The 15,826-nt window shown below is 34.3% G+C and overlaps 2 pseudogenes; both read right to left on the bottom strand.

The window, feature by feature from the left end:
- LOC142172782 (U-box domain-containing protein 1-like) overlaps positions 1–15,826 on the bottom strand; it is a 175,313-nt pseudogene that overhangs the window by 118,470 nt on the left and 41,017 nt on the right.
- LOC107805210 (receptor-like protein 9DC3) lies at positions 186–4,675 on the bottom strand (annotated as a pseudogene).

Consider the following 15,826-nt stretch of genomic DNA (forward strand, 5'->3'; position numbering starts at 1 on the left):
AATATCTCACCAGTGTTTATCTCTTTTTCTTCTCTCACTAGTTACACAACAGATCTAATGAAACTACATTGCTTGTTTGGAGTAGAACAAAAAAAAGGGTAGATGGTTCAATCAACGTATATGATGTTACGTCAGAAGAATCTGTATTCATATGGTAAAAAGCACTTCATGGAACATTATAATAAACTGTGAAAGACAAAGGCTTATATTTGCATCTCCAGCAACTTATTAGACTTGAAACCTGCAATGTTCAAAAATGAAATAAGAATTAGAGTTAAAATGGTTAGATTATAAAACATCGATAATCAAAAAAATCTGCATAGACATCAAGTTGAATACCTGGACACACTAATGTCTTTTCTTGTGTTTTTTCATTCTCGTAACGATTATGTGTTCCAATTCTACAACCATCCTGGAAAACCATAATGGATTTTGAGTTGACAACATTATGTATATTGTGAATAGTCCAATAACTAGTCCACAACCATAACCCATGAGAACCGCCTGCCAACTGATTATTGATGAATCTTTTTCTTCTCCTTGATCTAGAACAATTGGAGTTGTCACTTGTGTTACTTCGTCTTCACCACAACCTCTTGAGAGTGGAGATCCACGTAACCCATCATTCCCTTGGTATGAACTATTCTCAAAAGTATCAAATTGATTTCCTTCAGGGATGTATCCAACGAGATGATTGTGTGAGAGATTTAAGACTGCAAGTGATGTGAGGGATGCAAATTGTTGTGGAATTCCTCCACCAATTTTGTTAAATGAGAGATCCAATGATTCAAGTACAAACAAATATTTTGATGATGCTGGTATAAGACCTTCTAAGCCATTGTGAGATAAGTTCAACGTACGAAGTCCGATGAGATCTCCAATAGTACTTGGAATTTGACCTTTAAATCCATTCTTTGAGAGATCAATAACTATGTTTGTAGTCAAAAATTTAAGAAATACAAGATCCAATCCCTTTGTTGTAATTGTCATAGAATAATATATATATCTCCTACATACCTTGGTGTACTCATGTTCTCATCATTTATTTTCATGGCTTGAGAAAATTCTCAAAAAGATTTGCTGGTAAATTCCCACCAAATCCATTGGATGAGAGATCCATAATTTGAAGTTGTGAAAACAAGTTTCTATTCCTTGAAGTTTTGATGGACCCATGCAACTTGTTTGATCTCAAATTTTAAATCTTCAAATTCGGTAAGATTTCCAACCATTTTGGAAAAGTGTCGTTCAGCTCATTATTACCTAAATTAAGTAGTTCCAAGTACTTGCAATTGATCAAAGATCGTGGGATTTTTCCCTCTAACTTATTCCCATGCAATTTAATGACACTGAGAAAGTTTCCAGTACTAAAATTTGCTTGAATTGTCCCACTAAGATTATTATTGCTTAAATCCAAAACATAAGTACTATCCATCTGACCCAAACATTCTGGGATTGTTCCCTGTAAATTATTACTTCCCAGATCTAGCACGTCTGTTTTAAGATTGCAGATGGTTGAAGCAATCTGTCCACTAAGATTATTTTGAGAAAGGAGAATTTTTTTTAGGTTCTGCTGGTTTAGGAGTGACTTTGGAATAGGACCTTGCAGCTGATTTTGTGTTAGATCAACGTACTCCAATGTTTTGGACTTGAACTCTTCCATTTTGCCACTGAAATGGTTATTGCTCAAGACTAACGAATTTAGTGATGAGATGGAGAATACATTGGAAGGAATTGGACCAGTTAGGTAATTGGACCAAATATCTAGGTCCCTAAGTTGTGTCCCATTCAAGCACTCAAGTCCACCGTCGAAGCTATTATTTCTAAGCGATAAGCTCTCGAGATAGTGGTGCAGTTGCAAACTCGAAGGAACCAAGAAGCCATAGAAGGAGTAAGCATATTGAGCGTAAATATTACTTAATTCAGGACATAACTCAGAGAGGTGATGCAAGAGTGTTGAAGATTGCGTCGGAGGACAATTTGGCAGACCCGTTTACAAAGAGCTTGACACAGAAGATTTTTGACAAGCATGTAGAAGGAATGGGTGTTAGAGTAGTAGACGCATGGTTATGAATCTAAGTGGGAGATTGTTGGGATATACTATTAACCATGCGGTTTAGACATAGTATTATATTTTATTCTTTATGGAACAATTGTTTATTTAATTTATTCAATTCAATAAAGTACTATTTCAAATAGATCATTTGTTACATGTGTGTCTTTTTAGTTATGTAGTAGACAATTTAGTGTATGGAGTCTTAGCTCATGCACAGAAGATTAAATTGTTGGTTCTCATAATTAATAAACTATGTTCACAATCAAAGAATTGTTGGACAAAATATCTTGATGATTGTAGCACAAGATTGTTGTATAATTTGTCTTGATTATGGGAGTAATTTTACTCCAACTTCTTGTGCTAGTATACTCAGTGTATATTGAACAGACCAAGTAAAGAAAAGATGTTTTTGTACTGAATATATAAAATATTTTCTCTAATTCATTAAATGAGCTTATACTCCTAATCTTGATATAATTATTATGATCAATGTAATTTATTTATTGTTTTGATTTATCAAAAGGTACGACTCTATTTAGAGTTAGTATATGCCTAATAGATTGGACAATAACGAATAACATTTGTGAATAATAAGTAGTTGATAGAATCCATGACTCGGTTTTGGGTTTGATGATACCCCTTTATGTAAGCTTATAAGTTTTCAGGTGAAAATCCGGCTGGTGGATTTTGTATCTGTCACATGAAATAGTTTAAGCGGAATTATAAAGGATTTAATTAGTTAATTGAATTAAATTTTCAGTGATTTAATTTAATTAACTGGTATTTGAAATCTTAACATGGGGAGTTAAAATAAGTGTTAATGAATTTTCGAAATTCATATTGAGGAGTTCAATTGCAGTTTTTTAGTGGAATAAATTGCAATTAATTATAGTAAGAATTAACTCATGCTAATTTCGAATTAATACTATAATTAGTAGCCTCTTATTATTTATGTGGTCCATGCTATACCTAGTAAAAACCTGGACAGACTTGGGTAAAAAGTAGCTTGGGAGAAAAGTTATCCTTTTGAGTTAGAGTAGGATCCTACACGTTTTTTGAGCCATATTGTAGCTTAATTTCGGGTTTATTAAAGGAAGACTAGTTTCACCTAATTACTTACCTTTTTAGTTGTATTGTTCTTGCCCACCCAATAGAAAAATCGTCCAAGATTTTACTAGGCAAATAGCAGAAGACTGCAGCCTTGGATTCTTGCTGTTTGGAAGGTTTGTGCAACTACTTCAAGAGGTCAGTGCTTCTAATCTCGTTATTATTATGTTATCTAGTTTACATGTATTTGATGCCTGGATTGTATGCTTGCTTCCGCTGCACATATTCTAACAATTGGTATCAGAGCGCCATCTTACATCTAACTAGATAATGTAATACAACATGCATAGAGTAATATTAAAACGTGTTATTTATTGATACATGTTTGAGATGATTATTCTATGTTAAAAACGTGATTGTATTTATTAGTATCTTAATTCTGTAATTCTGAAATTATGAATTAATATACACATGTATAAACAGTGGTGTTATATTTAAATAACAATCTGTTCAAGTTACGTTTTTTGCTACTGAATAGCAATTTTTTTATATAAAAACGTGACTGAGTTTTTTGAATGCTATTAATGCTGTAATTATGGGTTAATATACATATGCATAAATAGTGAACTAATACCATTAATCTATTTTAGTTGCGTTCTGTCCATAATCACAGTGTTATATTAATAAAAACTTTATTGTTTTGTATGATATTAGTTCTGTAATTTTGGATTAATATACAGAATTATGAACAGTACCGTTTTTGACTAGTGAAAACATACTGTTTTTTACTATTCTATTTAAACACGTTTTTATTAAATAAAAAAATTATTTTGAGTTCTGAAATCATGTATTAACAAAATATCTGTATATTATGTGATTTTAACAAGTCAAAATAATTAAAAACCCTTAAAACGTCAAAAACAGAATTCTAGTCACGCGTAGAATTCTGAAATTTTGTCGAACTTCGATTGACCTCAAATTTGGTAGGTTCATCGGAAATGGCCCAACTTAAAGAACACATCAGCTTTGCTGATGATATACGTCGTTATTTGGGCATTCGGGGTCGTTTAGATGGAGTTTTGGCCTTTTTTCTATTTTCTGGAAATTTTTTAATAAAAAAAATTATTAATAGAAATCTGTGATGGTAGGGTTCAATTCCCATTGTTTCCAATCATGTTTTACAGTAATATAATGAATTTATATGTTGATATAGGTCTTCTTCCACATCGGATGAATTCAGTATAGATAATTATTGTAGTTTTGCCTCTAGTTATTTCATTACTTGTATTAACTCTCCAACTGAGTTACATGTTGATTGAATGAAACTAGAGTTTATAAAAGTGATATTTATCTATCTTAAATTAAAAGTTTACTCTTCATCTGAGTTGGTCCTATTTAAATTTATGGGGTTAATATCTTACATCACTCATATATTTTGCATGAATAGTTAAGTTTCCCTAACGAATCTAACTGTTCAATGAGCATGGTTATATGTGTAATGTGTTGTTTTGAATTTAATCATTCTAAATACATATCTAATGATCTATTTAATTGAATATCTCTCAGATTAACCATGTCTTCATTCAACCCACTTACCTCAATTTTGAACCAAAACAAGTTAGAAGGACCGAATTATGTTGACTGGAAAAGGAACCTTGATTTTGTCCTAACTGCTGAAAGTTACAAATTTGTAATCACTGAGGAGTGCCCAGAAAAACCTGAAAATACTACTGATGATCGGGTTAAAGCCTATGACAAATGGGTTAAGGCTGATGAGATGGCGCGATGTTACATTCTTGCCTCTATGGCGAATGTTTTGCAACATCAACATCAGTCTATGGGGTCTGCTTATGATATGCTCGAAAGTCTCAAAGAGATGTTCGGTGAGCAAAATCGTACAGCTAAGCAGACAGCCATGAAAGCCCTTTTGAACACCAAGATGGCTGAAGGATCATCGGTCAGAGACCATGTTCTGAAGATAATGAGTCTTCTGAATGAACTGGAGGTCCTTGGAGCTGTGATTGATAAGGAGTCTCAAGTTGAGATGGTCCTTTAGACTCTGCCTGATAGTTTTCAATAGTTTCGCTTGAACTATAATATGAACAAAATGGATCTATCACTAGCAAAATTATTGAATGAGCTGCAAGCGGCAGAATCAATTATCAAACAACAAGCTCCAGTTATGGCACTCAATGTTGAGAAAGCTTCAGTTTCTAAGTCGAAAGGCAATAAGAAAAAGAAGAAGGCTCAAAAGGTTTTGGCGCCTGGTGGTGCGGTTGGTGTGAAAAAGCCTAAAGGCAAGTGCTATCATTGCAAGTAACCTGGGCATCACAAGAGGCAATGCCCTGCCTATCTGGCAAAGTTGAATAAGCAAGGTAATTCAAATTTAAAGGTCGTTAAAACTTGTTTAGCGGCTATTTCTACCATGTTTTGGTGTGTAGATTTGGGAGCCACTAATCATATCTGCACTACTTTGCAGGGGTTTCAGGAAACGCGGCGGCTACGTGAGAATGAAGTTTGCGTTTTTCAAGCCAATGGCGAGCCAGCACCAACTTTAGCTTTAGGAAATATTAGAGTTTCGTTTAGTAGTGATAGAGTTTTAGTTTTAAAAGATGTTCTCTATGTACCTTCTATTAGAAGGAATTTGATTTCGGTTTTGAAATAATGGATGCTGGTTATAATGTTTATTTTGCTAATAACTCTGCTGTTATTAAATTTAATAAACGTTTTATCTACATTAATGCTAGAGTACATGACCTTTTTATTCTTGATATATCTCCTCATATGCTACAACAACCAAAAGAACTAAATAACATTAATCTACCACATAAAAGAAAACGTATTTCTGAATTGAGTCAAACTTATTTATGGCACTTAAGTCTAGGCCATATAAATCTAAATAGGATTTCGAGATTGGTCTCAGATGGACCTTTGAGTTCATTGAAAGTGGAGTCACTACCAACATGCAAATCCTGTTTAGAAGGCAAAATGACCAAGAGACATTTCCCCTCAAAAGGAAATAGGGCCAGTGATAAGCTAGAATTAATTCACTCTGATTTGTGTGGTCCTATGAATATACAAGCAAGAGGTGGTTTTGAGTATTTTGTGACTTTCATAGATGATTACTCAAAATATGTATATATTTATCTGTTGCGACGTAAGTCTGAATGTTTGAGAAATTCAAAGAATTTAAGATGGAAACGGAGAAACGACATGATAAATATATCAAAACATTGCGATCTGATCGAGGTGGTGAAACCTTTCTGCGAAATTCATAAAATACTTATCAGATAATGGAATTACATCTCAATTATCTGCCCCAGGATCACCACAACAAAATGGTGTGGCAGAAAGAAAAAATAGGACCCTTATGGAAATGGTTAGATCAATGTTAAGTTATTCCGATTTGCCTTCTTCCTTTTGGGGATATGCTTTAGAAACAACAAACTACATTCTAAATTTGGTTCCTTCAAAGTCAGTACCTTCAACTCCAGTCGAATTGTGGACTGGGCGCAAGCCAAGTTTACGACATATTCGGGTTTGGGGTTGTCCAGCACATGTGCTGAAAGGAAAAGCGGATAAATTGGAATCAAGGACAGAAGTATGCATTTTTATTGGATATCCAAAAGGAACAAAAGGCGGTTTGTTTTATTGTCCTAACGAAAAGAAGGTAATTGTTACGACAAATGCCAGATTTTTAGAAGATGACTATCTAACGAACCATATTCCTAGAAGTAAACTAGTTTTACAGGAATTAAACAATGGAGTAACTAAACACTCATCTCTAGAACGTATCCCAGAAGCCAGTATTGACATACCACTGCATTATCGTAGTGGGAGAAATGTCAATAGGCAGCAGATTGCACAAGAGCAATTGCCTGGAACCTCACTACCCCAAAGTAGTGGGAGTAATGTAGAGCAACCTCAGATTGTTGAGCAACCTGCACTCCAGGAAGAAGTTAATGATATCCCAGCACCGCAAGGTGTGGAGGATAACATTGAAGCTTCAGTTCCAGGAAATGATAATTCGATCCAACAACAAAATCAGCCTCCACCTGTAGTGACTAGTCGTAGTGGAAGAATTATTAAAAAACCTCTCTGGTTTGCGCTCTTGGGAGAATCTTATGATAGAATCCCTGAAGAGCCTAATACATAACCTATTAATTACGACGAAGCACTACATGAAGCAGATGCTGATAAATGGGTTGATGCTACGAAATTTGAAATGGAGTCAATGTACTCCAATTAAGTCTGGGATCTTGTAAAACCACCTACTGGAGTCAAACCCATAGGTTGTAGATGGATCTATAAGAAAAAGAGAGGAGTGGATGAAAAAGTGCAAAATTTTAAAGCTGGGATTGTTCCCTGTAAATTATTACTTCCCAGATCTAGCACGTCTGTTTTAAGATTGCAGATGGTTGAAGCAATCTGTCCACTTAGATTATTTTGAGAAAGGAGAATATTTTTTAGGTTCTGATGGTTTAGGAGTGACTTTGGAATAGGACCTTGCAGCTGATTTTGTGTTAGATCAACGTACGACAATGTTTTTCATAACCCATTTCTGAGGTTAAGCTCAATCACTTGTCCTGTTGTCTCGTCACATTTAACTCCTTCCCATGAGCAGCAATCTCTGCTCCTATTCCATGATAGTATTGTTGGATAAGAATTGGGAGAAGATGCGTAGCAGTAAAGTGAAGCAGAAACAAAAGGATTTATGGTAAACATCTGTTTGAATTGTAGAAGAGCAAGAGCTTGATCTTTGGGGCACAAATGAGGAGAAAGCAAGTCTACAGAGCAGAAACAATACAATTTTTTCATAACCCATTTCTGCACTATAAAGATCAAGAAATATTTGCTTTGTTCCTCTATTGAATAATTCTGAGGTATATATAGCACAAAGCAAAGAAAATTTACTACTGTTGCTCAGCTAGTCATTTTCAGTCAAAATTTGAGTTGTCAATTACATATGCACATTTTGTGGTGAAGCTTTAATGGGAAGATTTTTTTAGAGCATTAAGACTTATTCAGTGATAGGGCATAAACATGTGCACATTCTCTTGGGTGCACTTATCAAGTAAATGGAAAAAAAAATAAGCATTTGTGAAAAACTTACCTGTTGAATGTTATCAACACTGATCTACAAATCAAGTTAAAAATAAACTCATAAAGATAGTGCATAAATAAACATGTGCACATTCTCTCGCCGAGTAACTAGTTTATATAACAATGAGAAAGAATATTTCTAGCTATCCAAAAGAAGCTGCCCATACCCTCTGTCTCACTTATGTTCAAGACACCTTTCTGTCCCACTTATGTTCAAGACACTTTTAGACTTAGGCACCTTTTCTTTTTCACATCATTCGAACAAATAGCATTAACAGTTCCCAACAACTTTGTCCGATGACTGTGAAATAGTTGCGTCGATTTTCTTTCCGGCAACACCCTCCCTCAAGTGGGATCCAGTAGATCGGACTCCCAACCTGCTTATAATTGATCGGTGAAGAGGGCCAGATAAGGCTTTGGTGATTATATCTGCAATTTGGGAAGAAGAAGGAACGAAGGATAGCGAAATCAACCCATCTAGCAATTTCTCACGAACGAAGTGGCAGTCAAGTTCTATATGCTTGGTTTGTTCATGAAAGAAGGGATTTTTAGCTATATGTATAGCGGATTGATTATCACAGTGAAGTGACACAGGTAAGGAGGGAGGAGCTGAAAGATCTTGTAAAAGGCGGACAAGCCAACTAATTTCCACAACAAGCCGACGCATAGAACGATATTCTGCTTCTGCCGAAGAAAGGGCGACAACCGGCTGTTTCTTTGATTTCCATGACACCGGACAGCCTCCAAGACTTATTAAAAATCCACTTACAGATCGTCGTGTATCAGAACAAGATGCCCAATCGGAATCGCAATAGGCCAAGAGCTGAAAAGAGGGATCCGGAGACATGAATAATCCAAGTCCTGGGTCTCCAAATAGATATCTTAGAGTATGTAGAGCTGCCTGAAAATGCCCAGTGCAAGGGGATTGCATATGTTGACTTAGAGTTTGAACAACAAATGCGATATCTGGTCTGGTATTCATCAAGAAATTCAACTTCCCTAAGAGTCGCCGATATATTGTCGGATCCTTCAAAGGAGTGCCGCAATTAGCTGAAATTTTGATAATTGGATCCAAAGGGCTTGAGGCTGGTCGTTCTTCTAACAATCGAACTCAGAGACAAGATCTAGAGCAAATTTTTGTTGAGTGATGACTAATCCTACAGATTCTCGAAGAAGCTCCAAACCCAAGAAGTAGTGAGCTTCTCCCAAGTCTTTTATTCTAAATTCGGCATCAAGAAAATGTTTGGTTTCATCAATCTCTTCTTGATTGTTCCCAGTTATTAAGATGTCGCCGACATAGATAGCCAAAATGGTGATGAGATTCCCAGAAGTCTTAAAAAGAGAGAGTAATCATTCAAAGATAAAGTGTATCCTCTAGTGCCAAAAGTAGAAGATAATTTAGCATACCATTGGTGTGATGCCTGTTTAAATCCATATAGTGATTTTTGAAGTTGACACACGTGTGAAGGAGGACCTACTAGACCAGGAAGAAATTTCATGTAAACCTCTTCATCCAGATCACCATGTAGAAAGGCATTATTGACGTCGAGTTGGTGTAAAATCCAACTCCTCTTAACTGCTATGCTCAAAATACATCTAATTGTGGTGATCTTTACCACCGGAGAAAAGGTCTCGGTATAATCAATTCCTTCTCCTTGTATATCTCCTCTTATAACTAATCGAGCCTTTAATCTTTCCAAGGATCCATCTTACTTTAACTTAACTTTGTACACCCATTTACAAGGCAAAGCTTTACCACATCCCAAGTGTGATTGGAATCCAGTGCTGCAAATTCTTTTTTCATGGCATCCTGCCAACCTGGGTGCTTCATTGCCTGCTGGTAAGAAGTAGGCTCTACAATCTGACATATGAAATTAATTTTATCTTTGTTTTGTTGTGTTAAAGCAGAGAAAGAAAATGAGTGAATAGGAAAAAAAAAGGGGGTTAGGAGAAATCACAGAGTAAGCAGAGTTACATATATAATCTGATAAATACTTAGGTGCATTATGTATTCTATCAGATCTACGTAAAACCGATTCTTCTGCTGTAGATAACACTTCATCAAAAATAGGGGAAGTTCCAGGAGACCTAGAGTATTGATTTGGACTAAAACTTATATCATAGAAAACTTCAGGGGATTGACTCAAAGTGGCCGACAATTCATGTGACTGAGATATGGTGTCTTTGAGTGATGAGGGTTCATGTGAAGTAGATTTTCCTTGAATTATCATTGGTTGATCTACTAAATCAGTAGATGAAGGAAAACAAGCAAGAAACAAATGTGACATAGGTTTTGAGTATGAAAAAGGGAAGATATTTTCAATGAATTTCACATCTCTTGAAGTGAATATTTGATTTGATTGCAGACTAAGAACTTTGTATCCTTTCTTACCATATGGATAACCTAAAAACACACCTGGTAAAGCCCTAGGATCTAGTTTGTCCCTATTTCTAGAAAGTGTAGATATAAAACACAAACATCCAAAAGGTTTCAAATAAGAATAATCTAGTTGTTTTCCAAAGACTACTTGATAAGGAGACCTGTTTTGAAGAACTTTAGAAGGAAACCTATTAGTCAAATGTGTTGCAGTAAGAAGGCAGTCACCTCAGAATTTCTTTGGGGCATGTGACTGAAATAATAAACCTCTATAAGTCTCAAGCAAGTGTCTATGTTTGCGTTCAACCACTCCATTCTGTTGTGGAGTTGCAACGCAAGTGGTTTGATGAATTATTCCTTGAGAAGAAAAATAATCTTTAGGAATGTTCCCTATTCCTAATTAATAAGCATTATCTGATCTTATTACTTTCACTTTGGCAGAAAATTGTCTTTCAATAAGGGCAAGGAAAGATTTCAAAATAGGAAAGGCATTTGATTTTGTGGAAAGGAGATAGGTCCAAATACTTCTAGAAAAATCGTCCACTATAGTAAGAAAATACTTTTCTCCTTTATATGTTGGAGTGTTATAAGGTCCCCATGTATCAATGTGAATCAAGTCAAAACACTTCTTGGATTTAATAGTGCTGGTTGCAAAAGGTAGTTTAGATTGTCTTGCCATGTGGCAAATTTCACAAGGAAAATCTTTAAGTTCTCTAAAAGTAATAGGAATTCCTGTAATGTTCTTCATTGTATGATAAGAGAGATGTCCCAATTTATTGTGCCAAAGTCTTTCAATAGTAGAAATATTGCAACTAGGAATAATTTCATTGATTACTTCATTCAAATTTTCATGACAGACAGGACATAAAGACTCAAAACAAACATGACTTAAAGATTTAGAACAAGCAGACTTGGACACAAAAGGACAGGACTCTGTGGCATTGCACTTAGGTAATTGACCGGCAACTGAAGAAACTTGGACATGGAGCTTTGAAAAGTCTTGAGAAGTGTTATCTTTCAGCAAGTAAAGACCTATTTTTGCTTCTCCAAAAAGTTGATGCCTCTTCATTGAAGGGGCATGTATAAAATACCCATGCTTAGTAAACATCAAAATATAATTAACTTGCTTACAAAGTTGATATACTGACAACAAATTGTGTTTGAATGTAGGGACAACAAGCACATTATGAATCTCAAGATCTAAGTACAAGAACAAACTTCCAACCATTGTAACCTTTACTTTGTAGGAATTTGGTAAATTAACAAAGATGGGATTTGAAAGTTTCTTTATGTTATGAAGTAGGTTCTTATCATATGTCATGTGTTGTGTTGCACCTGAGTCAATAATCCAAGTATTATGAAAAAGGTTGGAAAAGAAAGAGGTAAACGTGTGTAGAACAAAATTTGTACCAGCAAGGTTAGCACTAACACCAGGTTCAGGTTTTGAGGTTGATCCACTAGATTCGTGCACTGTCCGGAACATTTGGATTAATTTTTCACATTGTTCTTTGGTAAAGCCTTGACTGTTGACTGAAGTTAGTACTGCATTTGCTCTAGTACCTGCACTATCTCCTTCTTCGGTATTTACTACATTGACTTGATGGTTTCCATAGCCCCCTTTCCTTTGTTTGCTTAACTTGAAATGTTCCGGATAACCAACCAACTTGTAGCATTTTTCTTTAATATGTCCCATCTTTTTGCAATATCTGCAGTACAACTCGTGTTTCCTCAAATCAGAGTTAGAAAGTTGATTTTCTCCTTTGTTCTCTATGTTTCTCCTTTGTCCATTCCATATCTCTGTCCAGTCAACATAAAAGCAATAGATTCAGTAGAGACATGGTTACCTGAGTGTATCTCCCATTGAGTTTCCTCATGCAAGATGATTGAGTAAGCTTGTGCAGTTGTGGGAAGTAGTTTCATCATCAAGATATTACCTCTTACTCCACTGTAAACATCATTCAGCCCCATTAGAAATTGTATTAGCTTTTGGTCCTCATTCATCTTGTGGTTGTGTGACTTTGCACCACATTTGCAATCACAGTTGCAGGTCATAAAAGTATTTAGGACCTTCATTTGATCCCAGGTTCTCTTCAGCTTAGTGAAATACCCTGCCACATCATTAGTTCCTTGGTTGATGTTGTTTAGCTCTCTTTGTAACTGGAACAACTTAGTCCCATCAGCTTGCCCATAACGCTGCTCTAACTCATTCCACAACTCTTCAGCCGTTTGAGAGTAAATAACACTCTCTGCAATGTCCTTGCTGAGAGAGTTAAGCAACCAAGCAATGACCATGTCATTGCACCTCCTCCATTGATCCTGCATCGGTGGATCTGTTGGCATGATATAAGTTCCATTAATAAATCCAAGCTTGTTTTTAGCGGATAAATATATCAAGACGCCTCTATGCCAGTTTGCATAACTAGTTCCATCAGTTTATATTGATGAGATTCATTCCCGGAGAATCTGAGTTGTTCAGAAAATAAGGATGACAAGCATCTATTTTATCAGCCAATGTCTCAGCCATTTTTGGATCAGAAAAAATATTTTCAGTGTCTGATTCAACCATCTTTGTATTGATGGAGATTCAAAGAAGAAGGAGAACAAGAGAAAATTGTAAAAAAAAAAATATATATATATCTTAGTGATGCTCTTATACCATGAGAAAAATTATGGAGAATCTTCAATATCTTTCTTTCTTTGTACAATAACCTATCTATCTATACTATATTAAAAGTGGGAACCTTAAAACTTAAAAGTTAAATTACAAAAATGTCCTTCTTAATTACCTAATTAAATACCATATTTATTTTATTAAAGTCAAAAAAGAAAATAGTGCCTACAATTTTTAACGTCGCCTGGTTTAGAACATTTAATGAAACGGTGCCAGCTTTAATTACTTAAGAACCCTAGAGATTAAACTTTTTTACGATGTTCCGTATGTTCTATCCTTCCAGTTTGGTTGTTGGCCAATCATTTGCTTTTCAAAGTAGAGTAACTAATATGTGCATTGGTTTGCAACTTTTGCTGGATTGAAATATTAGTGGTTATAAAATTACGAAGATTTCTTGGGTTGTGGGGAATATATGCATTAGTATTCATTTTTATGACCTTTAAATAGAAATTGATATTAAGTCTATGGTTAGAGTTAACAAAATGGAAATTAATCGCCGAACCGACGCCTTGGTCATATATATGACATCGATTGGTTCAACTGTCATCACTGGTTTATGGAACATTTGGAACAAGGCCGAGCAAATCTCTACATAGGAATCACGTGCGGTGCTACAATTTTCCATAGCCAAAGGGATGATTTCAAAGTGAAAATAACAATAAATGTCAATGTTTGGAATAAATTCTATTATTGGGGGAAGTTGTACAACAACAACAACAACAACAACCCAGTATAATCTCACTTAGTGGGGTCTGGGGAGGGTAGTGTGTACGCAGACCTTACCCCTACCCTAGGGTAGAGAGACTGTTTCCAAATAGACTATCGGGGGAAGTTGTAAGTTAGTTAATTTTGTGCATAGCTGTGCAGAACTAGGGGGTATGTATGAAAGGACAACGCCACCTCAAGACGTAATTGCATTTAAAAAGAAAAGAATAAATTTATTTGTAATTCTTCCTTTAAAATGCTTTTTATGCTCAACAAAGTTGGTTTTACACTTCTTATTCTAAGAGCCCGTTTGACTTATTTTGAAAATTAATTTTTTCATAAGTGCTTTTTTAAAAAGTACTTTTGAGAAAAAACTGTTTGTGTTTGGCAAATTCATTTAAAAAGTACTTATTGGAACATTTGGTAATTAATTTGTGCTTGGCCAATCATTTCAAAAGTGCTTTGAGTGTCAAATTACCAAAAAGGATAGTACCAATGTCGTGTAATTCTTTTAAACAAAAAAATGAACTTAAATATTTATCGTAAGAGACTTTTATTGTTTTTTTATTTTATTTAATTAAATATAAAACATAAAGTAAGAAAACATATTAAAGATTTAAATCAATTTTACATATATAGTTATACTAAAGTATATATTATCTAGTATAATTACTTATTTTATATGATGATTTGAGTCATTAAAATAACATCAATCAGTATAAATTAGAAGTCTATCCACAAATTACTATATCTTGATAATCCCTCATGAAACTTCTATCACACAATACTTCAATATTAGTAGAAGACTTGCCTCGCATTTCTAAAGGAATATCAGAAGGCTGATCTCCTTCATCAATCTCTGCAGTAATGTCTTCATTAGCATAATAGTTAAATTCATTATCGGTAAAAGAATATTGTCGGATGAAATTATGTATAGCCATGGTAGTTGTAACTAGATGATTTTGAATGTCAAACTTGAAAGATGGCATTGAGCGTAAAATAAAAATAATTTTAAATATATAAAAAAATCGTAAAAGAAATAGTTTTGAATGTCAAACTTGAAAGATGGCATTGAGCGTAAAATAAAAATAATTTTAAATATATAAAAAAATCGTAAAAGAAATAGTTAAGTATGTTTAAATTCTAATTCAAAAAAGGGTAACTAATTATTAACAACACATAAGTGTATAATTTATTTATTTTTTAAAATTTAAATTCAAAAAGAAACTAATTATTACCTAACCTCACTAACTTTGTCCTAAAATGCCAAGTGGCCTATTGTGAGGTTGCCAATATGGATGCATTTTCTTCTTCTTTTAATAATATATAGATAGATTATGCAATATAATTGTAAATTTATTACCTATTAGTAGGTCATTTTCACAAATCAGATTTGATAACTGTTTTAAAGATTCGGGAACTAATAGTATATAATAGAAGAAATTCTAAATAATTATTTGCAGGAAGAGAATTGATAATCCAAAGAAGATGCAGATAATTTGATTTAGTGTGAAAGAAGAAGAAGATAATTTGGAAGTTACGAGACATTCACAAAGAAAAGATCAAAAACAAGAAAAGTCAATAAATTTTTTGAAAAGTTACAATATGATTCATATATATGATATATTTAATTTTAATAGGATGTAAAAACTAGAAACAAAAATGAAAAGAAAAAACTTAAATTAATAAGGGATAATTTGAAAAATATAAATTTATGGTAAGGATAGTTTTGTCTTGAATAAATTAATTTTCTACTTCTGCTTCTGCTTCTTGGAAGAAGCTAGAATTTTCTGCTTCTTCTCAAAAACAGAAAAACTGCTTCTGCTGCTGGCAAAAAGTACTTTTCTGTATTGGACAAACAACTCAAATT

The sequence above is a fragment of the Nicotiana tabacum genome, chromosome 18 (genome assembly GCF_000715075.1).
Source record: "Nicotiana tabacum cultivar K326 chromosome 18, ASM71507v2, whole genome shotgun sequence".
Taxonomy (NCBI): domain Eukaryota; kingdom Viridiplantae; phylum Streptophyta; class Magnoliopsida; order Solanales; family Solanaceae; genus Nicotiana; species Nicotiana tabacum.